The sequence below is a fragment of the Hemitrygon akajei genome, unplaced genomic scaffold (assembly GCF_048418815.1).
Source record: "Hemitrygon akajei unplaced genomic scaffold, sHemAka1.3 Scf000094, whole genome shotgun sequence".
Classification (NCBI taxonomy): Eukaryota; Metazoa; Chordata; class Chondrichthyes; order Myliobatiformes; family Dasyatidae; genus Hemitrygon; species Hemitrygon akajei.
The window spans coordinates 2301334-2329266 of record NW_027331980.1 but is presented as its reverse complement, the minus strand read 5'-3'; the positions used below and the strand labels follow the sequence as shown (position 1 = coordinate 2329266).

The window sequence follows — 27933 nt, the reverse complement described above, 5'->3', positions numbered from 1 at the left end:
AGTCATGCCCTCTTGTCCTAGAATCCCCTACCATGGGAAACTAACTTTGCCATATCTAATCTGTCCAGACCTTTTATCATTGAGAATATTTCTATGAGATCCCCATTATTCTCCTGAAGTCCAGGGAATACAGCCCAACGGAATCATTCCCGTGAATCTTCTCTGAACCCTCTCTAATGTCAGTATGATGATGTGGCATCCGTCGGTCTCGAGAGACCATGGATCTGCGCCTGGAGAGTTTTGATTCAGCTGCTGATGGTGGTGCAGCGTCTGTTGTGGCTGTACAGGCCCAGACGGGAGTGACAGTCTCGGTTGCAGCGATTGCATTTGAAGACGCTCTCCTCCAATGTTGCCGTGTTGTTGTCTTTTCGGCGAGCGCGCTTTTCCTCGGCGGCAAGCCTCAGTTTCTCTCCTCCGCGCTCCAGCCCTCTGTGTAGTTCTCGTCTCCAGCGTGAGCGATCGTTCGCGACGTCTTCCCATCTCTTGACGTCCAGGTCCGTATAATGTCGGTCTATCATTTCTAATATTAGGATCCCAAAACTGCACCCAATAGTCTGAGTGATATCACGAGTGCCTTAAAGAGACTCACCATCGCATCCCTGCTCTCATATTCTATACCTCCAGAAATGAATGCCAGCATTGCATTTGCGTTCTTCATCACCGACTCAACCTGGAAGTTAACCGTTAGGGTATCTTGCAGAAGGACTTCCAAGTCCACTTGTATCTCTGCGTTTAGAATTCTCTCCCATCTAAACAATTGTCCGCCCGTTTATTTCTTCCACCAATTTAGTACACTTTACAACTTAGTGTTTCATTTGCCACTTCTTTGCCCATTCCCCTAAACTATCTAAGTATCTCTGCAGGCTCTCTGTTTCCTCAACACTACCCGCTCCTCCACCTATCTTGGTATCATCGGAAAATTTAGCCACAAATCCATTAATGCCATAGTCCAAATCATTGACATACATCGTAAATTTCTTAATTCGACCTACAGCGACCTTCCAATCCTATGTCATCTAATTCCAATGAGTTGATATTATTTTTTGTACTCAGGGCCACACCACTTCCTGTGCCCACTAACCTATCTTTCTGATACACCTTGTATCCTTGGACGTTCAGTTCCCAATGCCAGACATTCTTTAGCCGAGTTTCACAGATGGCCACAGCATCAAATTTGCCAATCCGGAATTTCAAGACAGTCCATTTTATTCCTTATACTGCGTGCATTCAAATACAACACTCTCAGTCCAGCATTTGTTGCTTTCTGTTTTAATTGCCCCACGACTCTATTGCCCTGTAACTCATTCCAGTGGCTTTGATTAAGCTTTATCTCCTGCCTGTTCTTTCTAAAATCTCTGTTGCACGCCATCATTGATTTATTTCTGTTTTCCCCTTCCTCAGCCCAATCACTCCGGTTCCCATCTCTCTGTCAAATTCGTTTAAACCCTCAATAACAGCTTTATGAAATCTGCCCGCCAGGATATTGGACCGCTTTGTGTTCAGGTGTAACCCGTCCATTTTGTACCAGCCGTACCTCCCCCGGAAGAGGCTCCAATTATCCAGGAATCTGAAGCCCTGCCCCCTACTCAAGTCTCTCAGCCACACATTATTACATCCGAACATGCTATTCTTTCATCGCTAGCACGTGGCGCAGGCAGCAATCCTGAGATTACTACCCCAGAGGCCCACAGGGGTCTGAGTTGGCAACGTATTTGTTTACGTTCTATGTCAATGCATCGGATGACAGTATTGATGGGCCTGTGGCAAAATTTACGAATGAAGTCGAATATTGAAAGGACTGGATAGAGAGGTCGTGGAGGGCTATAGTATCTGGTTATCACGATGCCATAAATTCAAATTCAAACTTTTAACAGTGTAGAAATGTCAGAAGATCTGTGTGTGGGAATCACAAACACAACAGAACGATATCTCCGCAGTATCTGTCAGTTCACCAGCGCTTGAATGCCACCGATCCTTGAATATGGAGGCGGAGATGCTGGAGAAGACAGCGCCCCCTCGTTACCAGGAGAGCCCGATCACGTGGCCATGTCCGTGATCTGATTGGAAACATTGCCATGACTTGATAGCTGTGTGATGTCATTCACTGACGAAGGGTCTCGGCCCGAACGTTGACTGCTCGTTTCAACGGAAGCTGCCCGACCTGCTGAGTTCATCCAGCTTGTTTGTACGTGTTGATGTCATTCACTGGCTCTCATTTTGGAAGGGATTCAGTCGGCCATCGCAGATACACCAACAGCTTCACACTGGGAAGCGGCCGTTCACCTGCTCCCTGAGTGCGAAGAGACTTATTCAGTTAACCCACCTTGTGATGCTCCGGTGAGTTCACAATAAATAGAGGCCACATTTCTGTCCGGAGTGAGCAAAGAGTTTCACTCAATCATCCCAGCTGCTGCAACACCAGCAACTTCACATCAGGGAAGAAGTTCAAATCAGCTCCGTGTTAAGTATTTAACCATCACGGTGACTGAAGGCAGCTGCAGGATCATGAGGGACTGTTACTGTCAGAATCTGCAGTTCAGGACCGAACCCTGGTCGCTGAGCATTGGAGGAGTCTGTTCTGCTGATGTTAGCCTTAAACTTGACTGGTGTTTAATACTGTGGATCTGTGAAAGATAAATCAGTTCTGTATTCACCTCCCTGTCTCAGGTATTTACGGTCTCTACCACACTACAATGTACGCTAGAAAGGCCACTCGACCCATCTTGCCCCTGCCGATGTTTCTGTTCCATATCAGTACATCAAAACCTATCCCTGCCATTCCCCTAACACTCTCCCTGAGATGACAGGTTTCAACTAGTCACCACACAGTGGGATAGGAGATTCCCGTGAAATTTCATAGAATCATAGAAGTCTACAGCATATTACAGATGCGTTGGCCCACAATGCTGTGCCGACCATGTAAATTACTCTGGACACTGTCTAGAATTTCCCTACCGCATAGACAGCTATTTTCCCAAGTTCCATTTACCTCTCTAAAAGTCTCTTAAAAGACCCTATTGTATCCGCCTCTACCACCGGCGCTGGCGGTGCATTCCACAGATGCACCACTTTGTTTCAAAAACCTAGCTCTGACATCTCCTCTGTAGGTACTTCCAAGCAGCTTAAACCTCTGCCCCTCGTGTTAGCCGTTTCAGCCCTGGGAAACAGCCTCTGGCTATCCACACGACCAATGCCTCTCATCATCTTATACACCTGCATGAATTTCCTGCATGATTTTCTCCAGGCTGAATAAGACGATGAGCTCACTGTGGTTTTGTCGTTCCCCAGGGCTCTGGACAAAGTTGGTTAAACTCCTTCTTCCCTGCTCTTTTCAACGTTTTGGGTCATTTTCACCAATTTTAAAGGACTGTGCCTCAGACAGCTGGGTTGTTGCAATTGTTACGTACCAGGAGCAAAAGATCACTAATGGAGTCTGGTTTCGATGTTAAAGCCATTATCTTTATCAGTATCTACTCCAAATATAAAAGATTAAACGAAATAAACAGAAGTTAACAGTGTTATCGTATATATGTGTATGTAGAGCTTCCAAACTATCAAGCTTGGGAAACAATGCTTAAAGTCCTAAAATGGTAAAGTAGAAAAGTTCAGTAATCCACGGAATAAGTGAGTGAGAGGAGAGATTTGTAAATCCACACGAACATGTAGAGAGAAGGCAATTACGAAGAATTCCACACACATTCCACGCTGGGTAAACGAAATAACAGTCGCCGAAGATCTTATCCGTTGATTCTTTCCGAATATCACCAGGTGACAGTGACAGGAATATCGTCTTCAAGTGGTTACCATAGAACACCCCGATTCCAGGTAAGGGACAACAAAAGTGATACCACAGGATACTCCAGCAAATCCACACATAAGGATGATACGAGGTGACAGTCACACATATCCGTTGTGCACGGCGTGCCGATGATCAACCCGATTTTCTGGGCCTGGAAGAGTTCCAACCCACAGCAGTGACAAGCTGAAGTTCCAACAGCTTCTTCTTCTCCCTCGCCCTCTAAGTCTGCCACAGCTTGTGTTTGACGTCACAGTCCCGCCTCACTCAGGCACTTAAAGGGACACTCACAGTAAACGAACCTGCGGTCTCGCAACACAATGCACCTCGAAAGTCTGATAGTAGACTTGCCAGTGAATCTTCCATGGTGCAGAGTCAGAAACCAAAGAGTTACCAGCCTGAGTCAGGGCTTTGGGGCTCCAGAGAGAGAGATGGGGCTTGGAGTTCACGAGGATGAGGAGGAATCAAACCAGCAGGCTATGGCTACAAAACAAAGATCGGAATCATTTGCAAACAGGTTGCCCGAAAAAAAAGGTGGTTAATTTCTGCAAAATACTAGCGGAAATTAACAGATCAGGCAGTAAATGTGGAGAGGAATAAATAGACAACGTTTAGGCCGAGCCCCTTCAGCTCGATTGTGTACTCAGCTAATTAGTTGCTGCCTGAATTGCAGAGTTCCTCCTGCTTTTTGTTTGTGCGCGTCTCTGTATTTCCAACAAATACAGAATCTCCTGTGTTTCAGATCTCCATTTTACTTTGGCATGAGATACACGTTGATATTGAGTATATTGTTTATGGGAGCCGCTTTCTGCGTTTAAACAGCTGCAGATTTTTCTATACACACGAAAAAAAATGAGGTACAGACATTGAACCAGTGCTTGCAGAAATATTTAATGGCACCGTGACTACCCATAAGGACCTGCGCTGAAGTTTTTGGCCGACACTGAAGCATCGATAAAATGCGCAGGCGTCAGGGCTGTGACGTCACTGAGAGTAACGCATGCGCACAGTACTCAGAAGGCCTTGGAAATATCGGCTGCAGGTAAGAGCATTTCTCTGTTTCTTTACTTTAAACTCCGATTTCCGGGCAATTCCTGTGACCCACGGACGCCGTGACCCGCAATCCCAGGACAGTCCTGCTCTCTTCCCTCTCTCTCAGCTCCCGATCCATTCACGGGCCCCAGGGAGCTTCCGGCTGATGACGGAATGGAAACCGATTGATCTCTCAGACAGAGCTGAGCTCCAGCTATCTAAATTAAAGGACTGGGAACTCGGGAAAAGGGAACAAAATCTTTTACATCACCAGTTGAGAAAATCACCTTTGTTCTACCTCCATTCACAAACAACAAAACAATCTGTGGATGCTGGAAATGCAAGCAACGCACACACAATGCCGGCGGAATTCAGCATTAGTACTCTTTTACATAGGTGCTGCCTGGCCTGTTGAGTTCCTCCTGCATTTTGTGTGTGTTGCTTGTTCTAACTTTTCTACCAGTGAGAACACGTTTTGTCTCATTCTCTCCGTGTACATAATGATATCAAACAACTTTGCCCTGGGCAACAAATAGCTTTCACATCACAGATGTGCCAGACTCCAATGAGACAGACTACTGTCCTTCCCTTTATATGCATTGGCATTACCATCACTGAGTTTACCACTGTCAGTCATTTGGGGGAGAGTTCAGGGGTAATATTTATGTAGAATATAGAAACTGGTGTTACCTGTGTATATTGTGGTGATGCAAAAGTTGCTGGAGAATTTGCAAGTGGGAAGAAGTGGAGTGATATTTGGAAATCTGACTTTTTAAAGCACAATTTAGCAAGCAAATCACATATGGACAAAGTGCAAAAGCTCTGGTGAGAAAATCCTTCATTACCCGTTACAGGCCTGTTACACAGGTTGTGTGAGAGTGCAGGTCAATTCGATCGAACCCAGAGAAGATCAAACTCCTAACGACAGTGATTTGCTAGCTGTAAAGATTAATACCTCTCTATATAAAATTCACTGTGCACATGTTGACACTGGCTAAAAATGCACAGTACAAGATTTATGTGCACACTGGTTATTACAAATTAGAGGGGATATTGGAGGGGAGGTGGGGAGACCTCCAGTGTCCCTGATGCCCTCACCTACCAGATGTGCATCCAGCTGCAGCTTGTAACCCTGCACTTCAAAGAGTTGGAACTTGAAATGGATGAATTCTGGATCATCCAGGAGTTGGAGCGGGTGATAGTTATGACATGAAGAAAGGTGAGTTACACCCAAGGTGCAGGACACAGGAAACTGGGTGAGAGTCAGGAAGGGGAATGCGGTTAAATAGCCATTGCAGAGTACTCTTGTGACCATTCCCCACAACAACAGGTGAACCACTTTAGAAACCATTGGGGGGAGTTGCCTGGCAGACGAAAGTCAAAGGGGTGATAGGGGATTGGTTAGTTAGGGGAATAGACCAGGAAAGGGTCTAATATTCTAGCAGTAAGGCTTGCTAGAGCTAGTGTGGTGATGTAAATTGCACGGGGAATAGGAGCCAGAATGACAGAACAGGTAGTGGAGAGATTGAATTGAATTGACTTTATTATGTGCATCCTTCATATACATGAGGAGTGGAAACCTTTACGTTACATCTCCATCTAAATGTGCAATGTGTAGTTTATAGTAATTAATAATAAATAGTTTGTACATAGGACAGTCAATACAACATGAAAGTGCAATTGTATCAGCATGAATGAATCAGTCTGATGGCCTGGTGGAAGATGATGTCCCGGAGCCTGTGGGTCCTTTTGCTGTGGTACTGTTTCCTGGATGGGAACAGCAGGAACAGTTGGTGTTTGTGGTGAATTGTGCCCCCAAAATCCTTTGGGCCCCTTTTACACACCTGTCTTTGTTAATGTCCTGAATCATGGGAAGTTCACATCTGCAAATATGCTGGGCTGTCTGCATCACTCTCTGTAGGTTCCTGCAATTAAGCAAAGTACAGTTCCCATACCAGGCAGTGATGCAGCTGGTCAGGATGCTTTCAATTCTGTCCCTGTAGAAAGTTCTTAGGATTTGGGGTCCCATCCCAAATTTCTTCACCCGTCTGAAGTGAAAGAGGTGCTGTTTTGCTTTTCTCACAACATAGCCAGTATGTGCAGACAAAGTGAAATCTTGGTGATGTTTATACCAAAGAACTTAAAGCTGTTCACCCTCTCAACCCCAGATCCATTGATGTCAATGGGGGTTTGCCAGTCTCCATACCTCCTGTCGTCCACAATCAGCTCCTTTGTTTTTGTGCCAGTCAGGGAGAGTTTGTTTTCTTGACACCAGTCCGATGTTCTTCAGACCTCAGATAGAGTCAGCAATCAAATGGTTGAGCATGGTGCGATGAATGTGCTGAGCTGTGTATATCACAATGCAAGAAGCATCGTAGGAAAGCCAGATGAGCTCAGGACAGGGAATTATGATATTGTAGCCATTACTGGGACTTGGTTGCACCCAACAGTCTGAGAGATTTAGGGGAACAAATTTGTAGAGAGATCGCAGACCATGCCAAGAAACAAAGGTTGATGCAGTAAGTGAATTTAACTTCTCATATATTGACTAGGACTCCCGTACTGTAAAAGGACTAAATGGGGTAAAGTTTGTCAAATGTGCCCTTAATCAGTACGTAGAATTCCAGATGTAGAAGTGTGCAATAAGCCATTAGGAAATTATCCAGGGCTGGTGACAGCAATTAGTGATCATAATCCATGAAATTCAAAGTAACTATGGAGAAAGAGAGGTCTGGACCACGGGTTGAGATTCTAAACTGGGGAAAGGTCAATTTTGATGTTATCAGAAAGGATCTGACAAGTGTGGTTTGGGACAGGCTGTTTTCTGGCAAAGGAGTACTTGTAAGTGGGAGGCCTTCAGAAATGAAATTTTGAGGGTGTACAGTTTGTACATGCCTGCCAAAATAAAAGTTGAAAGGTACCTGGTGCAGGGAACCTTGGTTTTCAAGAGATATTGAAGCCCCGGATATTTTGTTCCTCTGAATGCCTCAGACTGTTGGGTGCTACCAAGACTCATTAATGACTACAATATCGTGACTCCACGCCCTGAGCTCATCTGACTTTTTTTACTTGTCTTCTGTTGGTTTCTAAAAGCTTCCCAATAGTTTTTGCTCTTTTATATATAACCATATAACCATATAACAATCACAGCACGGAAAACAGGCCATTCCGGCCCTCCTAGTCCGTGCTGAACTCTTAATCTCACCTAGTCCCACCTACCCGCACTCAGCCCATAACCCTCCACTCCTTTCCTGTCCATATGCCTATCCAATTTTACCTTAAATGACACAACTGAACTGGCCTCTACTACTTCTACAGGAAGCTCATTCTACACAGCTATCACTCTCTGAGTAAAGAAATACCCCCTCGTGTTTCCCTTAAACTTTTGCCCCCTAACTCTCAAATCATGTCCTCTCGTTTGAATCTCCCCTACTCTCAATGGAAACAGCCTATTCACGTCAACTCTATCTATCCCTCTCAACATTTTAAATACCTCGATCAAATCCCCCCTCAACCTTCTACGCTCCAATGAATAGAGACCTAACTTGTTCAACCTTTCTCTGTAACTTAAGTGCTGAAACCCAGGTAACATCCTAGTAAATCGTCTCTGCACTCTCTCTAATTTATTGATATCTTTCCTATAATTCGGTGACCAGAACTGTACACAATATTCCAAATTTGGCCTTACCAATGCCTTGTACAATTTTAACATTACATCCCAACTTCTGTACTCAATGCTCTGATTTATAAAGGCCAGCGTTCCAAAAGCCTTCTTCACCACCCTATCTACATGAGACTCCACCTTCAGGGAACTATGCACTGTTATTCCTAGATCTCTCTGTTCCACTGCATTCCTCAATGCCCTACCATTTACCCTGTATGTTCTATTTGGATTATTCCTGACAAAATGTAGAACCTCACACTTCTCAGCATTAAACTCCATCTGCCAACGTTCAGCCCATTCTTCTAACCAGCATAAATCTCCCTGCAAGCTTTGAAAACTCACCTCATTATCCACAACACCTCCTACCTTAGTATCATCAGCATACTTACTAATCCAATTTACCACCCCATCATCCAGATCATTTATGTATATTACAAACAACATTGGGCCCAAAACAGATCCCTGAGGCACCCCGCTAGTCACCGGCCTCCATCCCGATAAACAATTATCCACCACTACTCTCTGGCATCTCCCATCTAGCCACAGTTGAATCCATTTTATTCCTCCAGCATTAATACCTAACGACTGAACCTTCTTAACTAACATTCCATGTGGAACTTATCAAAGGCCTTGCTGAAGTCCATATAGACTACATCCACTGCCTTACCCTCGTCAACATTCCTCGTAACTACTTCAAAAAATTCAATAAGGTTTGTCAAACATGACCTTCCACGCACAAATCCATGCTGGCTACTCCTAATCAGATCCTGTCTATCCAGATAATTATAAATACTATCTCTAAGAATACTTTCCATTAATTTACCCACCACTGATGTCAAACTGACAGGTCTATAATTGCCAGGCTTACTTCTAGAACCCTTTTTAAACAATGGAACCACATGAGCAATACGCCAATCCTCCGGCACAATCCCCGTTTCTAATGGCATCTGAAAGATCTCCGTCAGAGCTCCTGCTATCTCTACACAAACTTCCCTCAAGGTCCTGGGGAATATCCGGTCAGGACCCGGAGATTTATCCACTTTTAAATTTATTAAAAGTGCCAGTACTTCCACCTCTTTAATTGTCATAGGTTCCATAACTTCCTTACTTGTTTCCCACACCTTACACCATTCAATATCCTTCTCCTTAGTGAATACCAAAGAGAAGAAATCGTTCAAAATCTCTCCCATCTCCCTCGGCTCCACACATAGCTGACCACCCTGATTCTCTAAGGGACCAATTTTATCCCTCACTATCCTCTTGCTTTTAATATAACTTTAGAAGCCTTTTGGATTTACTTCCACCTTATTTGCCAAATCAAACTCGTAACTTCTTTTAGCTTTTCTAATCTCTTTCTTAAGTTTCCTTTTACATTCTTTATATTCCTCGAGCAATTCCTTTACTCCATGCTGCCTATATCTATTGTAGACATCCCTCTTTTTTCGAACCAAGTTTCTAATATCCCTTGAAAACCATGGCGCTTTCAAACCTTTAACCTTTCCTTTCAACCGAACAGGAACATAAAGATTCTGTACCCTCATAATTTCACCCTTAAATGACCTCCATTTCTCTGTTACATCCTTCCCATAAAACAACTTGACCCAATCCACTCTCTCTAAATCCCTGCGCATCTCCTCAAAGTTAGCCTTTCTCCAATCAAAAATCTCAACTCTAGGTCCAGTCCTGTCCTTCTCCATAATTATATTGAAGCTAATGTTATTGTGATCACTGGACCCGAAGTGCTCCCCAACACATACATCTGTCAGCTGACCTATCGCATTCCCTAACAGGAGATCCAACACTGCCCCATCTCTAGTCGGTACTTCTATGTATTGTTGCAAAAAACTATCCTGCACACATTTCACAAACTCTAAACCATCCAGCCCTTTTACAGAATGAGCTTCCCAATCTATGTGAGGAAAATTAAAATCTCCCACAATCACCACCTTGTGTTTACTACAAATATCTGCTATCTCCTTACACATTTGCTCTTCCAACTCACGCGCCCCATTAGGTGGCCTATAATACACTCCTATCAGTGTTACTACACCTTTCCCATTCCTCAATTCCACCCAAATAGACTCCCTAGAGGAGCTCTGTAATCTATCCTTCCAAAGCACCGCCATTAAATTTTCTCCGACAAGCAATGCAACACCTCCTCCTCTGGCCCCTCCTACTCTATCACACCTGAAGCAACTAAATCCAGGAATATTTAGTTGCCAATCACACCCTTCCTGCAACCATGTTTCACTAATAGCTACAACATCATAATTCCAGGTATCAATCCACACTTTAAGCTCATCCACCTTTCTTACAATGCTCCTAGCATTAAAATAGATACATTTACTCTCCACCTCCTCCTCTCTTTTCATCCCTAGCAATGCATTCAAATTTATTATCCTTTTCTTTCTTCTCCCCTACAACTTCGGGCTGAGCGCATCCCTTCTCCATCACCTGCCTTTCCTCCGTCACATACTGTCTACTTACTTGCTCTACTGGTGAACTAACCTCCTCTCTCATAGTTTCCTCAAATTGATTTCCGCCCCCCCATCTTACTAGTTTAAAGTCTGCCCTGTAGCCCTAGCAAACCTCCCCGCTAGGATATTGGTCCCCCCAGGATTCGAGTGTAACCCGTCCTTCTTGAACAGGTCACGCCTGCCCTAGAAGAGGTCCCAATTATCCAGAAACTTGAATCCCTGCCCCCTGCTCCAATCCCTCAACCATGCATTCATCCTCCACCTAATTCCATTCCTACTCTCACTGTCGCGTGGCACAGGCAGTAGTCCCGAGATTACTACCTTTGCGGTCCTTCTTCTTAACTGCCTTCCTAACTCCCTATACTCTCGTTTCAGGACTTCTTCCCCTTTCCTACCTATGTCATTGGTACCTACATGTACCACAACCTCTGGCTCCTCACCCTCCCACTTCAGGATATCTTGGACGCGATCAGAAACATCTCGGACCCTGGCACCAGGGGGACAAACTACCATCCGGGACTCCCGATCACCTCCACAGAACCGCCTATCTGAACCCCTGACTATCGAGTCCCCTATTACTATGGTCCTCTTTCTTCTATCCCTACCCTTCTGAGCTACAGGGCCGTCCTCTGTGCCGGAGGCCCGGCCACTGTCAATTCCTCCAGGTAGGCTGTCCCCCCCAACAGTACTCAAACATGAGTACTTATTGTCAAGGGGTACAGCCACTGGGGTACTCTCTAGTACCTGCCCCTTCCCCTTCCTGACCGTGACCCACCTATCTGCCTCTCGTGGCCCCGGAGTGACCACCTGCCTGTAACTCCTCTCTATCACCTCCTCACTCTCCCTGACCAGGCGAAGGTCATCGAGCTGCAGCTCCAGTTCCCTAACTCGGTCGCTCAGGAGCTGCAGTTCGACGCACCTGGCGCAGATGTGGACGTCCGGGAGGCTCGGAGACTCCAGAACCTCCCACATCCGACACCGAGAACAACAAGCTGCCCTCACACTCATACTTGCCGAATAACTGAAAATAACAAGAACTAAAAGATAAGCCTACTGTGCCCTCTTCCGCCTAAGCCCTCTGAGCCCAAGCCCTACACTCTGCTCCCGGCTCACTCCGCTGCCCGCAAACGAAGCTGCCCGCTGCTTAAGGCTGCGTTCTTTTTATATCTTCCCTCCTTCCCAGGCCTCCTTCACGCGCCTGCGCAGTCCCGCCTCTCAGAACTCCGATCTGAGAAGCAACTTGAAAATGGCCGCCGCCGCACTTCTTCTCAATGCCTCGCTGTCCTCTTCCAAAAGTTTGCCCTCTCTTTGGCTTTTATGTTGGCTTTGGCTTCTCATTTCAGCCACAGTTGTGTCCTCCTGCTTCCACTTCTTTGGGATGTATCGATCACTCAGCTCCTGAATTGCTCCCAGAAACTCCAGCCATTGCAGCTCCGTTGTCCCTCCTACCTTTTCCCTTCCAAACATGTTTGGCCAACTTCTCCATCATAGAAACATGGAGAAGTTCAGTACAGAAACAGGCTATTTGGCCCATCTAGTCAATGCTGAAAAAACATTTAAGCTGTCCAATACAACTACCTGCTCCGGGACCATCACCCTCCATAACCCTACAATCCAGGTACCTATCAAACTTCTCTTAATTGTGAAACTGAGCTCATATTCACCACTTGTGCTGGCATCTCATTCCACACTCTCAGGACCATTTCAGTAAAGAGCTTTTCCAAATGTTTCTGTTAAATTTTCACCTTCCCCACTTACCCATGACCTCTGGCTGTCATCCCACCCAACCTCAGTGGAAAAAACTGTTTGCATTTAACCGATCCATACCCTCATAATTTTCTATACTTCTAAAAAATCCTCAAAGCAATTTTTAATTTCCTTGTTTATATTTAGAGACTTTCTTAGGTGTATAAAATGATGAGGGTTATTGATCGTGTGGATAGACAGTGGTTTTTTCCCAGGATTGAAATGGCTAACTTGAGGGGGCATAGTTTCAAGGTGCTTGGAAATAGCTACCGTGGGGATGTCAGCCGTAAGTTTTTTTTACACAGAGAGTGGTGGGTGCGTGCTGGCAGCGGTGGTCGAGGCAGATACAATAGGGTCTTTTAACAGCCTCTTAGACAGGTACATGGAGCTTAGGAAAATAGAGGACTATGCGCTAGGGAAATTCTAGGCAGTTTCTAGAGTAAGTTACATGGTTGGCACAACATTGTGGGCTGAATAACCTGAAATATGCTGTGGACTTCTATGTTTGAAATTTGAACAGCAATGTAACTTCTCTTCTTTAAACTGTACACGTCTAGGATTTTAATGCCACTTTTCCACACTCCCATAGACCCTTTGTCCATCTCCTGAGTAAATAGAGATGAAAAATTATTTAAGATCTCCGCCATCTGTTTTGGTTCCACACGTGGATTGCACTCTCTCTCGGAGGCTGCTTCGAGGGTCTCTCTCCTGAAGCAAATGCAGTTCTTTTTATATCATGCAGTCACGTACACAGATACATGTGGGTTCACCCCCCTTAGTTTCTCTACAGATGAGTAATGTTAACATTATCAGTCATAAATTGTTTGTATAACAGTTTTATTTGCTACTGTGTCTGGATGCAGACAGACACAGGCCTACCACCCAAAGTCTGCTGCCCTTGTAAATAGTCACTCCCTCTTGTGTCAATATGCTTCTCACACCAAGGCTGCTGTCACCTGCTCAGCTTATGGGAAAGCATTTGTGCATTTCTACTCACTTTCTCAAGCTCATGGCTGCTATGACCTTTAAAAAAAATAGCCAGGGTCATAAGCAGCCTACGAGATGCTAACTTCTTGATATTACAGTGATATCTTAATTCCAGGTGTTGATCCACGCCCTTAACACATCCACCTTGTCCTACACTGTTACTTGATTTGAAATATACAGGGTTCAGCATTTTCACAGCACCATGCTCAACTTTTTCATTCCTGACTTTGTCTGAGGACTGAAAACAACTGTCTGCACAACCCCTCCACTATCTGTTCTGTTATTCAGGCTCCCATTCCCCCTGCAACTTTAGATTAACCCCCTCCCCTTACCCCCACCTCCCACCATGCAGGTCTATCAGCCCTTTGGCTTTCCTCTCCTAGATCTATAAAAAGGGAGGTGCATACCAGGTACAGGTAAATAGGAAGAAATGGGGTACAGGAAATTCAAGTGAACACTTATGAAAGAAATAAAAGAAGGCATGAGGTTGCTCCAGCAGACAAGGTGGAGGAGAATCCTCAGAGACTCTGAAGATATATTGAGAACAAAAAGATTGCAAGCGAAAAAAAAAAATCATCTGAAAGATCAGAATATGAGGAGACAAAATAGATGGGGGAGATATTTTTCTGCTTCCATATTTACACAGAAGATGGACACAGTATATAGAAGTGAGGCAAAGCAGCATCAACTCCATGGACCCTGTACAGATTACAGAGGTGGAGGTGTTTGCTGTTTTAAGGCAAATCGCCATGGATAAGTCCCCAGGGCCTGACAAATTGTTCCCTCAGACCCTGTGGAAGACAAGTGCAGAAATTGTCGGGGCCAAAGCACAGATGTTTAAATCACCGTTAGTGACAGGTGAGGCACTGGAGGATTGGAGGACAGCCAGTGTTGTTCCGCTGTTCAAGAAAGGCTCTAAAAATAAACTAGGAAATTATACATTGGTGAGCCTGATATCACTAGTGGGAAAGTTATTGGAAAGTGTGTGCAGGAGGCAGATATTTCATTTTAAAATCTTTTTTTAATAAATTATTATTGATGATTAACAAAAAAGATACATTAAGTCAATATGTCATTATGTACAATAAAAATTAAATTAGCAAATAACTGATTAACAAAGCTAAGCAATATATCAGTAATAATAAGAAAAAATAAAGTTTTAAGAATATTTTTTGAAAGAAAAAGAAACAAAAAACCCGAAAGTAAAAAACAAAAAAAAAGCATTAGGAGCAGAACCCCAGAGCTATACATCATACAAGCTTGCATAAAAAAAACATCAAACCACCAACTCAAATCCATTTAAAGAAAAATCAGAAGGAAACCATATTAATTAACTCAAATCAGATGATAGAGGTGGGCAAATGAACTCCACCTTTTCTCAAAATCAAATCGAGAATCAAAAGTTCGACTTCTGATTTTAGCCAAACCAAGACAGCATCACCTGAGAAAACCATTGTATCAAAGTAGGAGCAGAAGCATCTTTCCATTTCAGCAAAATAGCCCTTCTGGCCAATAATGTAACAAATGCAATTACATGTTGGTTTGATGGCGAAATACCATGAATATATTGAGGGATTATGCCAAATAAAAAAGGTTGTAAATTAATTTTTAAAACTTTAGAAATTGTAGAGAAAATAGACTTCCAAAAATGTTTCAGTACAGAACATGACCAAAACATATAGGAGCTGGATATACAAGTATTCGGATCAATGTGGACTGATTCAGGATAGGCAGCATGGCTTTCAGCATGGTAGGTCATGTCTAAACCATATATTCTCTCGAGGAAGTTATCAGGAAAGTCGATGAAGGCAAGTCAGTGGATGTTGTCTACATGGACTTTAACAAGGCACTTGACGAAGTCTCATATGGGATGTTGTTCAGTCACTCAGCATTCAAGATGAGATAGTAAATTGGACGAGTAAATTGGGAGAAGCCAGAGTGTGGTGGCGGATGGTTGCCTCTCTGACCGGAGGCCTGTGACTAGTGGTTGCCACAAGGATCACTGCTGGATCTGTTGTTGTTTGTCATCTATATCAGTAATCTGAATGTTAACATGGTTAGCTGGATCAGCAACTTTGTGGATGAAACCAAGATTGTGGTGTAGTGAACAGCAAGGAAGACTATCATGGCTTGCAGTGTGATCTGGACCCGCTGAAAAAATGGGTTATGAAATGCAAAATGGAATTTAATGGAGACAAGTTGCATTTTGGAAGGACCTAGGTCTTACACAGTGAATGGGAGGGCACTGAGGAACACTGTAGAAGAAAGGGATCTGGGAATACAGATTCACTGGGAATTCACTGCAAGTGGTGTCACAGTTTGATAGGGACGGAAAGAAAGATTTCGTCACATTGGCCTTCATAAACCAAAGTACTGAGTACAGGAGATGGATGTATTGTTGACTTTGTACAAGACATTGGTGAGGCCTAATTTGGAGTATTGTGTGCAGTTTCGGTCACCTACCTACATGAAAGATGTAAAAGAGGTTGAAAGAGTTCAGAGAAAATTTACAAGGATGTTGCCAGGTCTGGAGCACTTGGATTATAAGGGAAGATTGTACAGGTCAGGACTTTATTCCTTGGATCATACAAGACTGAGGGGAGATTTGATTGTGATAGAGGGGCATAGCTAGGGTAAATGCAAGCTGGCTTTTGCCACTGAGATGGGGTGGGACTACAACCAGCGACCATGGGTTAAGGGTGAAAGGTGAAACGTTAAGGGAAACATGAGGGGAAACTTCTTCACACAGACAGTCATCTGGGTGTGGAATGAGCAGCCAGCACAAGTGGTGCAATTTCAGCATTTAAGATGTTTGTATAGGTACCTAAATGATAAGGGTATGGGAGTGTGCAGTTGAAGTAGTTCAGCACTAACTAGATGGCCCAAAGGGCCTGTTTCTGTGTTGTAATTTTCTATTACTGTAACAAGAACCTGAAATAATACAAAAATTCATTCTAAGTCCTTTTAACAGCTGTGAAGACCAACCATTCATCGCAGCAAGAATTTTTTTTATATGGCGTTAAAACTGTGGCACGTTAAGTTAAGGAAAATCCCAGTTGCACATCAAGAAAGACTATTTGCATGAGACTGTTTCAGTTACTGTGGGGCCAGGCACCCATGCTGCTCAGCAGGAACAGGGAATAATACCAATGGATAGAGTCAAACTGAGCCAAGGTACAAATTGGAGATGGCAGAAATGCCCCATTCCTATAGAGACACAAGAGCATGAGGAAATTGATGGTGATTCCAGATACCAGCACTGTGCCCAGTCAGGAGATGATTTCTCTGTCCAACTTGGGTTGAACCTCACTGTAACAGTGTGATACCAGATCAAACCTTGGCAACTCAAGTGATCTCATCTGTAATGTTGTCCTACACCCATTGATGGATTTTGTAAATCTTGTTACAGGTTGAAAATGAGAAGGAATTTATCTCCAAGACTCTCAAACACGGCACGCCAGTTTTGCTGTCTCTGACTAGATACTTAAGAAGTGGAGCAAGAGATTCAATAGACCATCTGTCCAGCTCAGACTGTGGGGAGTGACTCACTCGGTCATTTGGCCAACTAGCATGTCCGGCATTTTACGCAGAGGAAAGGCCATTCACCTGCTCAGACAGAGGGAATGGATTGACTCGGTTATCTCAATTGAAGGTACATCAGCAAGTTCACACTGGGCAAGGCCATTCACCTGTTCCGTGTGTGGGAAGGGATTCAGTCAGTCTTCCCACCTGTGGACACACCAGTCAGTTCACAACACACCAGGCAGAGGCTGGTCATCTGCTGAACTTCTGGGAAAGGATTCACTCAGTCATCTGACCTAATGGCTCATCAGCGAGTTCACACTGGGGAAAAGTCATTCACCTGCTCAGATTGTGGGAAGAGATTCACTCATTCATCCACCCTACAGAGTCACCAGCGAGTTCACACTGGGGAGAAGCCGTTCACCTGCTCAGATTGTGGGAAGAGATTCACTCATTCATCCACCCTACAGAGACATCAGCGAGTTCACACTGGGGAGAAGCCGTTCACCTGCTCAGTCTGTGGGAAGAGATTCACTCATTCATCCACCCTACAGAGTCACCAGCGAGTTCACACTGGGGAGAAGCCGTTCACTTGCTCAGTCTGTGGGAAGAGATTCACTCAGTCATCTCAACTACAGAGTCATCAGCGAGTTCACACTGGGGAGAAGCCATTCACCTGCTCAGAATGTGGGAAGGGATTCACTCATTCATCCACCCTACAGAGTCATCAGCGAGTTCACACTGGGGAGAAGCCGTTCATCTGCTCAGAATGTGGGAAGGGATTCACTGATTCATCCAGCCTACAGAGACATCAGCGAGTTCACACTGGGGAAAAGCCGTTCACTTGCTCAGAATGTGGGAAGGGATTCATTGATTCATCCAGCCTACAGAGACATCAGCGAGTTCACACTGGGGAGAAGCCATTCACCTGCTCAGAATGTGGGAAGGGATTCACTCAGTTATCCAACCTACTGAGTCATCAGCGAGTTCACACTGGGGAGAAGCCGTTCACCTGCACAATCTGTGGGAAGAGATTCACTCAGTCATCCACCCTACTGAGTCACCAGCGAGTTCACACTGGAGAGAGGCCGTTCACCTGCTCAGACTGTGGGAAGAGATTCACTCATTCATCCACCCTACTGAGTCACCAGCGATTTCACACTGGGGAGAGGCCGTTCACCTGTTCAATCTGTGGGGAGAGATTCACTCGGTCATCCGACCTACAGAGTCACCAACGAGTTCACACTGGGGAGAAGCCGTTCACTTGCTCAGTCTGTGGGAAGGGATTCACTCAGTCATCCACACTACAGAGTCACCAGCGATTTCACTCTGGTGAGAGGCCGTTCACCTGCTCAGAATGTGGGAAGAGATTCACTCAATCTTCCACCCTACAGAGACATCAGCGAGTTCATACCGGTGAGAAGCCGTTCAACTGCTCAGAATGTGGGAAACAGTTCACTCTGTCATCCCACCTAGTGGAACACCAGCGAGTTCACACTGGGGAGAGGCCTTTCACCTGCTCAGAATGTGGGAAGAGATTCACTCACTCATCCAACCTACAGACTCATCAGCGAGTTCACACTGGGGAGAAGCCGTTCACCTGCTCAAAATGTGGGAAGAATTTCACTCGCTCTTCCTCCCTACAGAGACATCAGCGAGTTCACACCGGGGAGAAGCCGTTCATCTGTTCATAATTTGGGAAAGGATTCACTCAGTCATCCCAACTACTGGCACACCAGTCAGTTCACAATGGGAAGTGGCCGTTATTATGAATCCCTAGGTTTTGTTTGCTGTGGACTGTCATCTTAAGAGAGAGAGAGACAGAAATTAGGATGGTGAGTCAGTCTGACTTGCAGGTTGTTTAATTCGCCCGCAGCTTGTTTAGTTTTAACCGAGGACACAGACACTCAGACGAAGACGAAGGAGGAAAAGTGGAAGGATTAGAATCGGGGAACTAGTGGCCGAGGGTCACTGATTGGAACTTTTCTATGACCACAAGGGTGGGTAAATTATCAATTCACCATACATCGAATGTGTGGTTATCACCTCGTTTGTTCCATAGGTGTGGATCGGATTTGGCATATCCTGTGAAGACCACTTATGTGTTAACGCTTGGCTGGGAGTGGTGTGGTAATTCACTTGAAGACGATACCCTTTGTGACAAGTCACTTTCGGTGATAATTCGTATGTGGATTTGGAACGATGAAGCATAAAATCTACAGCGACTGTTGTCTCATTTTACCACGGTGGAGCCTGTGGAATTCGACATAATTGCCTTCTCTCGCCATTTACCCTGGATTACAAATATCTCTCTCATCACCTATTCTGTGGTTGAACTGAACTTTCATACTCTAACGCATCAAGACTCGAAGCCTTGTTTCCCCCAAGCACAATAGTTTGGAAGTTATATTTACACACACATATACACATAACTTCTGATTATCTTGCTTAAGTTACTGTATTATAACTAGATTCTAATAAAGGTAATTTTAACATCAAAAACAGACTTCAGGTGTAGTCTATTGCTGCTGGTTTGTTTCTAAAGGGTTACGATTCATAACAAAATTGGGGCTGTGTCCGGGATATGAACAGATTTGGGGGCATATTGATTGATAAATTATTGATTTCATTGCGGAAATCCCTTTTGATTTATTTGTGTGTGGAATATCAGCAGCAATAGATGTTGATAGATTTCCGGAAGTGCCAACCTCTGAGGAATTAGAGGACGCCAGTAGGATTGAGTTGTTGAGTATTGCTAAAAGGTTAAAACTTGCTAAGGTGAAATTGACAATGAAGAGAGCACAGATGAAGAGGATAATAGCAGAACATTATGTATCTGAAGGTGTGTTTAACGTGGAGGAGTTGGAGGTGTTTCCTGAAAGTAAACCTAGTGAGCTTGAGGTCCAGTACAAGTTAGAAAAATTAAAGATGGAGGCTGCGGAAAGGCAGAGGCAGTTTGAGGCTAGAAAGGCAGAAAAACAGAGGGAGGAAACAGAAAGACAGAGGGTGTTCGAGCTGGAAAAGATAGAGAGATTGCAGCAAAGGGGTCTAGTGTTAGAATCTGGTGATGTTTGAGGCCAGTGAGGAAGTTAAATTGGTAGAACAAACATGAGGAAAGTGGTTCGACAGTGGATCTTCCTATAGATGCTGCCTGGTCTGCTGTGTTCCACCAGCATTTTGTGTGTGTTAGTTAAATTGGTACCTCCTTTTTACGAGGCAGAGTTTGATGAATACTTTCAGCTGTTTTGAGAAGGTTGCTCAGAGTTTAAAGTGGCCAAAAGAGGATTGGCATATTCTCTTACAAAGTGTAATTAAGGGGCAGGCTCAGCAAGCATATTCTGCTTTGACAGTTGATGAAGCAGCTGACTATGACATAGTGAAACAGGCTGTGCTCTCAGCTTATTAGATGGTCCCTGAAGCATACAGGCAAAAGTTTAGAAATTTGAGGAAATCTGGTGAGTCAGACTTATATGGAATTTGCTTATGAGAAGTTTGTGTGTTTTGACCACTGGTGCACATATAAAAATGTAAATGATGATTTTAACAGCTTTAAAGAGTTGGTTTTAATTGAACAATTCGAAAGGCGCATCCCTGATGACATAAAGACATATTTAGATTAAAAGGATGCTGCCACTTTGCAGGAGTCTGCTAGATTAGCAGATGAGTTTGCTTTAACTCATAAGGTTAAGTTTACCTTGAATAAGAGCTTCCAAAGTAGTAGCAGGGATCACCAGGGTAAACCCAAAATTAATGCTGGGACAAGTGACAAGAGTAAGGATGAAAGGAAGCAGTTGAAGGAGAAATATTCTGGTCTTACTTGTTATTGTAAGAAAGCTGCTCATATGATGGCCAATTGTTCAATTTGAACTTGGATTTGGTCAGAGAGTGAGGGACCTTTGACCTTGTTAAAGGAACAGTGGATTGATGGGGATGTACATGTTAACTTGTTAGACTATGTTTTGAAGTTCAAAAACAAACTACACCAGTCTTGTAGTCTAGCAAGACATCTGAAGAAGAAAAAGAAAAAAGAACTAGTCCTGAATGCCTGTGTTCAGTATGTTGAAGCACCTATAACCCCACAGGGTTCTGAACATTCTGTTGAGACTCAGTTAAGGACTGAGAGGTATGACTGAGTTAAGAAGGGATTTGATTATTTTATGTCCGATGGGTTTGTATTAGTAAAGGAAGGGTCTACGAAGGTACCAGTGAAAATTCTTCAAGATGCTGAGGCTTCTCAGTCACTTATATGAGACAGCGTTCTAAAGTTTGGTGATGAGACTGACACTGGTAAGGTAAATCTTATTAAATGCTTTGGGGGCGGTGTGGTTTCTGTGCCATTGCACAAGGTACCTTTACAGTCAGGGTTGGTTTCCAGACCTGTTAAGATCAGATTGTGCTCCAGTTTACTGGTGGAAGATGTTACTTTGCTGTTAGGGAATGACCTGGCAGATGGTAAAGTTGTTCCTGCAGTGCAGTTGACAACTAAGCCAACCACTGACGACCCACAGATGGATTTTAACATTTATCCTTCCTGCGCAGTAACTCACAGTATGGCTGAAAAGTCTGCCGATGCAGACAGTTCTGTGGAGCATGATTCTGATACCCATGATAGCCAGATTATGCTGACTTGTCAGGGACTTTTCTGCCTTCAATGTTTCAACAGTATTCATGTAGACAGTCTGATGAAAAAAACTTATCCCTGTCTAGGAAGGAGTTTATAGCAGAACAGAACCGAGACCCTGAGATTTAAGCTTTAAAAGAAACAGCTCTCTCTGATGATGAGATTAAGAAAGTGCCAGTAGGGTATTATCTCAAGGATGGAGTGTTAATGAGGAAGTGGAGGCCACCTGCTACACCTGTGAGTGAGGAATGGGCAATTGTTCACCAAGTTGTAGTTCCTAAAGTTTACAGGACTGAAAATTTAACTTTGGCCCACAGTATGTCCTTAGGTGGCCATTTTGGAGTGAATTAAACTGTAAAAAGGATTATGAAGGAATTTTACTGGCCTAATTTGAGGAAAGATGTTGTGATCTTTTGCAGAACCTCCCACACTTGTCAGGTTGTGGGTAAACCTAATCAGGTCACCCCAGTGGCCCCACTGTGGCCTGTACCTGCATTCGGTGAACCCTTTTCCAAAGTTATAGTGGATTGTGTTGGCCCATTGCCAAAGACTAAAGCTGGCCATCAGTATTTGCTAACTATTATGTGTACTGCATCCAGATTCTCAGAGGCAATACCTCTCAGGAATATTAAAGCTAAAATGTGGCAATGGCTCTTACCAAGTTTTTTACTTTATTTGGTTTGCCTAAAGAATTCCAGTCTGATCAAGGAAGTAATTTTACGTCTGGATTATTCCAGCAGGTAGTTTATGAACTGGGAGCTGAACGAATTACATCGTCTGCATACCATCCAGAATCACAAGGGGTTTAGAAAGATCTCATTCTACCCTCAAAACAATGATTAAGACATACTGTGTTGAAAATGGAAAAGACTGCGATGAAGGAATACATTTGCTTTTGTTCACAGTTAGAGAGTCGGTACAGGAATCACTGGGCTTTAGTCCATTTGAACTTGTATTTGGTCAGAGAGTGAGGGACCTTTGACCTTGTTAAAGGAACAGTGGATTGATGGGGATGTACATGTTAACTTGTTAGACTATGTTTTGAAGTTCAAAAACAAACTACACCAGTCCTGTAGTCTAGCAAGACAAAATTTAAAGATTTCTCGAAACACAATAAAGTTTTGGTTTGATAAGCAGGCTTGTGAAAGAAAATACCAGGTGGGGGATAAGGTGCTTGCCTTATTTCCAATGTGGCTGAACCCACTTAAGGTGAAACTCAATGGACCGTATGAAATAGTCTCTCAAGTTAACTATCTGAATTATGTTATTAAAAGACCCGACCAACGTAAAATAACACAGGTGGTACACATAAATAAGATAAAGCCTTATGTTGACAAGCAAGCACCGTCTGTGAGTGTTATTATCAAAACATATGAATCTGGCAACCCTGAGAATGAAACAATTAACTCATCTGAGACTTTTCACAAGCCAAACACGGTCCCAGTTAGGCTAATGAACTCAGTTGTTCAAGAAAACATTGATAATAAGTTGGCTCATCTGCAGCCAAAGCAACAACAACAGATGAAGGAATTAATTCTGAAGTTTAAAGATTTATTTCCCGCCGTTCCCAAGCAAACCACGGTCACCGTATATGACGTAGATATTGGTCAAGGCAAACCAATTAAACAACACACATATTGCATGAATGTAGAAAAGTGTAAATTGCCTGTGATTATGGACTGTGCCTTTAAGAACCATGTCTGTGAGAGAGAGACGAGCACAAGCAGCTTGTTACAGAGACAGATAGAGCGGAGGGCCTGCATGATGGACAGCTGGTGTTCAGCACAATGGTATTTAAAGGAGTGTTGCTGTTTGTTTCGTAGGACAGGCAGACACACGAAGGCTAGTGGGAAGAGTTGTCACTGAAGTTTAAAATGTGCACGTGTTTGGGGTTGAGGATCGGTTAAGAGGAATCGGTCTGTGACTATTAGTGCATGTCAGAGCAACCCTGTGAAATCTGCTGAAAACCCTTGGCTGGGTTGGTAGATTGTCACTTGAAGACGAAGCTCTTTAGTTGGTCACGTTTGACTAAATTGGAAGATTCGGAGAACATTGACACCTGTTTACTTGGATGCCAAATCTCTCACTCACTTCAATCCCGTGAACTGAACTGAATATCCTTACCACACCAGCGTAAGACTGTATCATTTCCCACCTAAGTTTGGGAAATATATATTTAAAACTATATATGCATAACACTGCTAGATTTTGCACTGATTATGGAAAGGTAAATGCAGTAACAAAAACAGATGCCTATCCTATCCCTCGGTTGAATGATTGCATCGTAAGGTTGGAAAAGCTATATTTCTAACAAAGACTGATCTGTTGAAAGAGTATCGGTGTGTTCCATTGACGGACGGAGGTAGAGAAATTTCTGTGTTTGTGACACCATCTGGGTTGTACGAATACAATGTTTTGCTGTTTGGAATGAAAAATGCCCCAGGAACATTCCAGGGAATGATTGATTCTGTAATTCAAGGGTTGGAACACACAGATACCGATACTGATGACTTAGTCACAGGGAGCAACACTTGGAATGACCGTATCTCTGCAGTAGAAAAGCTGTTTGACAGGCTTTCCCAGGCCAGCCTTACAGTTAACTTACCTAAGAGTGAATTTGGCCATGCCACTGTGACCTATGTTGGCTATGTTGTAGGTCCAGTCAAGTTAGCTCCTGTTCAGGCAAAAGTCCAGGCAATTTTCTGAAGTTTCTATTCCGACTGGTAACAAGGCTCTTGGAAGGTTTCTGGGAATGGTTGGATATTATCGTAAGTTCTGTAAGAACTTTGCTGGTATTGCTCTTCCGCTGACTAATCTCCTGAAGAAGGGTGGCAAGTTTGTTTGGACCGAGTTGTCAGGAGATTGATTGAAAGTTATTATTTGAGATTAGGCCAATCAATGTAGTGTCGTCAACAAATTTAATTCACAGATTGGAGCTGTGAGTGGCGACACAAGTCATGGGTGCACAGAGCGTAAAGGAGGGGGCCAAAGAGACAACCCTGAGGGGTATGTGTGCTCAGGGTCAGAGAGACAGAGGTGAAGGAGTCCATTCTTACCACCTGCTGGCAATCTAACAGTAAGTCCAGGATCCAGCTACACAAGACAGGGTGAAGGCCGAGGTCTCTGACCTTCTTGTCGATACTTCACGCCTTCGTATGGCTACTGCTCTGCCCATGACTGCAAGGAACTACAGAGAACTTTGGAGAGCAGAGAACATCAGAGAAACAAGCCTCCCCTCCATGGACTCTTCCTACACTTCCCCTGCCTCGGAAAAGCAGGCCATGTACTCAAACATCCTCACAATCTGGACATTCTTGCTGCAAACCCGCTCCCCCATCGGGGAAGAGATACAAAAGCCTTAAAGTACGAACCACCAGGCTCAAGGACGGCTTCCTGTCTGCGGTTATAAGCCAAATGAATGATAAAATGTACTCGACCTCACAATGTAACTCGACGTGACCCTGTACCATATGTCTATCTGCACTGCACTTTCTCTGCAGCCATAATGCTTTGTTACAGTTATTGTTTTGTCGTATATCAGCTCAATGTACTGTCGTAATGTATTGATCTGTGTGGCTGGTATTTCAGACAAGATTTTCACTGTAGCTCAGTACATGATGATAATAAACAATATTCCCATTTTAATTGTGTGGAAATATTAGACAGACTGAGCTTCTGCTTTGGAACCACAGAAGGAAACTTAACTGTAGACTTTTCTGAGGAATACCAATAAATAGAAAAGGCTTCAGCCTCACATTACGATCTGCGGTAACTGGGACCAGGTGACCGGTGGTGGGTCTCCCATATCAATATCAGAATCAGGTTTAATAGCACCGGAATATGTCATGAAATTTGTTGTCTCTGCGGCAGCAGTAGAACCTAACTCATAACAATAGATTTTAACGGCTATGAATTACAAAAATATACATATTCTATAGTTAAATTAAATAGGTTGTACAAAATTTATAAATAATACAAATGTAATAAACCATTTTAATTGTGTGGAACCATTTGACTGGGTTGTTGCTCTGGAAATTCTGGAGTGAAGCTTAGCTGAACTGTACATATTTATGGGAAGCTCTGATAAATCAAAAAGCTAAATTCTCTCATAAATGGGTCACACATCCAGAAACATTGGCTGCATTTGTGGGGGAGCGCTTGTAATTTAAAACACCTGAATGGACGTTTCTGATGATTTCAGTGGGACAACAACATTAATCACGTGTTTCTTCAATGAATCCAGTGTTGTCTGATGTAAAGTCCCTGTTATGTGTCCGGCTGTGCCGTGTTGTTGGTGGAGTGGGCAGCGTGGTGTTTGTCTCGATTCGGGTCACAACACCAGAATTGCCAGCGGGGTCCACACACAGAGTATTAGTCAACAGAAAATCTCTCGTCCCTGTAGTCTTTGTCTCCTGGTAAACTCAACACCCTGACAATCTGGACCATAGACACCCCTTCCTCTTTAAAGTCAGTCATTCATTCAGACAGCTGATTGCTGAGGGGAATTATATTTATTGGTCATTAAAGTTCGCCCAGATTCGTTTGGACGATTTGATGTGGAGTTCGGGGTGTCACAGTGAAAGGGCCGGACGGCCGAACTCTCTCCATTGTCCAAACATCCTTCCAGGTGAGGTGACACTTCACCTGTGAATCTTCCGGGGTCGCCTATTGTGTCCGCTGCTCCCGATGCGGCCGCCTCTACACTGGTGACACCAGCTCCTCCGCAGTTGTGCGGGGTAGGGTTGTTTTTTAGGGGGGCGGATCGATGTTATTGTTCCCTTTTGTGCGGGAGGGGTGGGTTTTGGGGGTTGATGATCGGGATGCCATTCTTTTTGATGCGGGGGGTGGGGTGGGTGTTTGATTTTTCTCTCTGAATGACTTTCATGCTCTTCCTTTGTTTTGTGGTTCTCTGGAGAAGAAAAAAAACTGCAAGAGTTCTTCATGGATACCTGCTTTGATAATAAACTGACCTTTGAACTGTCCGCTCCCAGCAGGACTTCCCGGTGTCCAAACATTTTCATTCCAATTCCCATTCCCTTTCCCATTCCCGTTCCGACGTGTCAATCCATCACCTCCTCTTCTGCCAAGTTAAGGCCATCCTCAAAGTCCAGGATCTGCACCTTCTATTCTGTCTGGGTAGCCCCTCCCCCCAACTTGAGCTGTACGAGGGGTGATTGATAAGTTCGCGGCTGAAAGTTATACAGCTCTCGGTACCTGCACGTGCAGTTCAACTCTTTGAGTGATTATGCAGAAAGTTAATCAGTTTTGTGCTTTTTCTGTTACAGATAATTGAAAATTGCTAGGTTTTGTAAAATTGACTCCTTTCACCTTAGGCCACAAACTTATCAATCACCGCTAGTATGTCACACAATTTGTGTATTTGTGTACCTGCTCCTTTCATGCACTGGGCAACTTCCTTGTCCCATTCATGTAATGAGCAGGTACACAGATTTTGTGTGTGTGTGTGTGTGTGTGTGTGTGTGTGTGTGTGTGTGTGTGTGTGTGTGTGTGTGTGTGTGTGTGTGTGTGTGTGTGTGTGTGTGTGTGTGTGTGTGTGTGTGTGTGTGTGTGTGTGTGTGTGTGTGTGTGTGTGTGTGTGTGTGTATTATGTATATATATATATATATGAATGAATAGGGCTTTTTATAATGTCAACCACTATACCAAGATGAAAGAAATATATATGATTTCCAGAGCTCCACAGAAATACAGTGCTAAATAAGACATTAACAAGATTATAGCCAATCACTGCATTTCAGTATATAACTGAAACAATAAAACATATAATACTTAATTTAATAATAAGACAAAGTATTGCATGGTTGCATTCACTAATTATTATCAAATCTAATTATCAAGCAAATGAAATAATGTTGTTTGCTTAGAAGCCATAAGGTTGTTAGTGAGAAAAATTTACTTTTGTATTAGCAAGTAATCCACGGACCACCACAGTCACAACTCCAGGAATTCACCAAAAACAATCCAATATCCTATGCTAATGTTATTAGTGGTATTTTCCTCACCAGCCACCAACCCCTCTCCCTAACCCCCGCTTCCGTAAAATTCCCTCAATTTAATATGCAACCGC

The 27933-nt window shown here is 43.8% G+C and overlaps 1 pseudogene; it reads left to right on the top strand.

The window, feature by feature from the left end:
- The first annotated feature begins 4818 nt into the window (after nt 1–4818).
- On the top strand, nt 4819–19726 carry LOC140722934 (uncharacterized; annotated as a pseudogene).
- The last annotated feature ends 8207 nt before the right edge of the window (nt 19727–27933 follow it).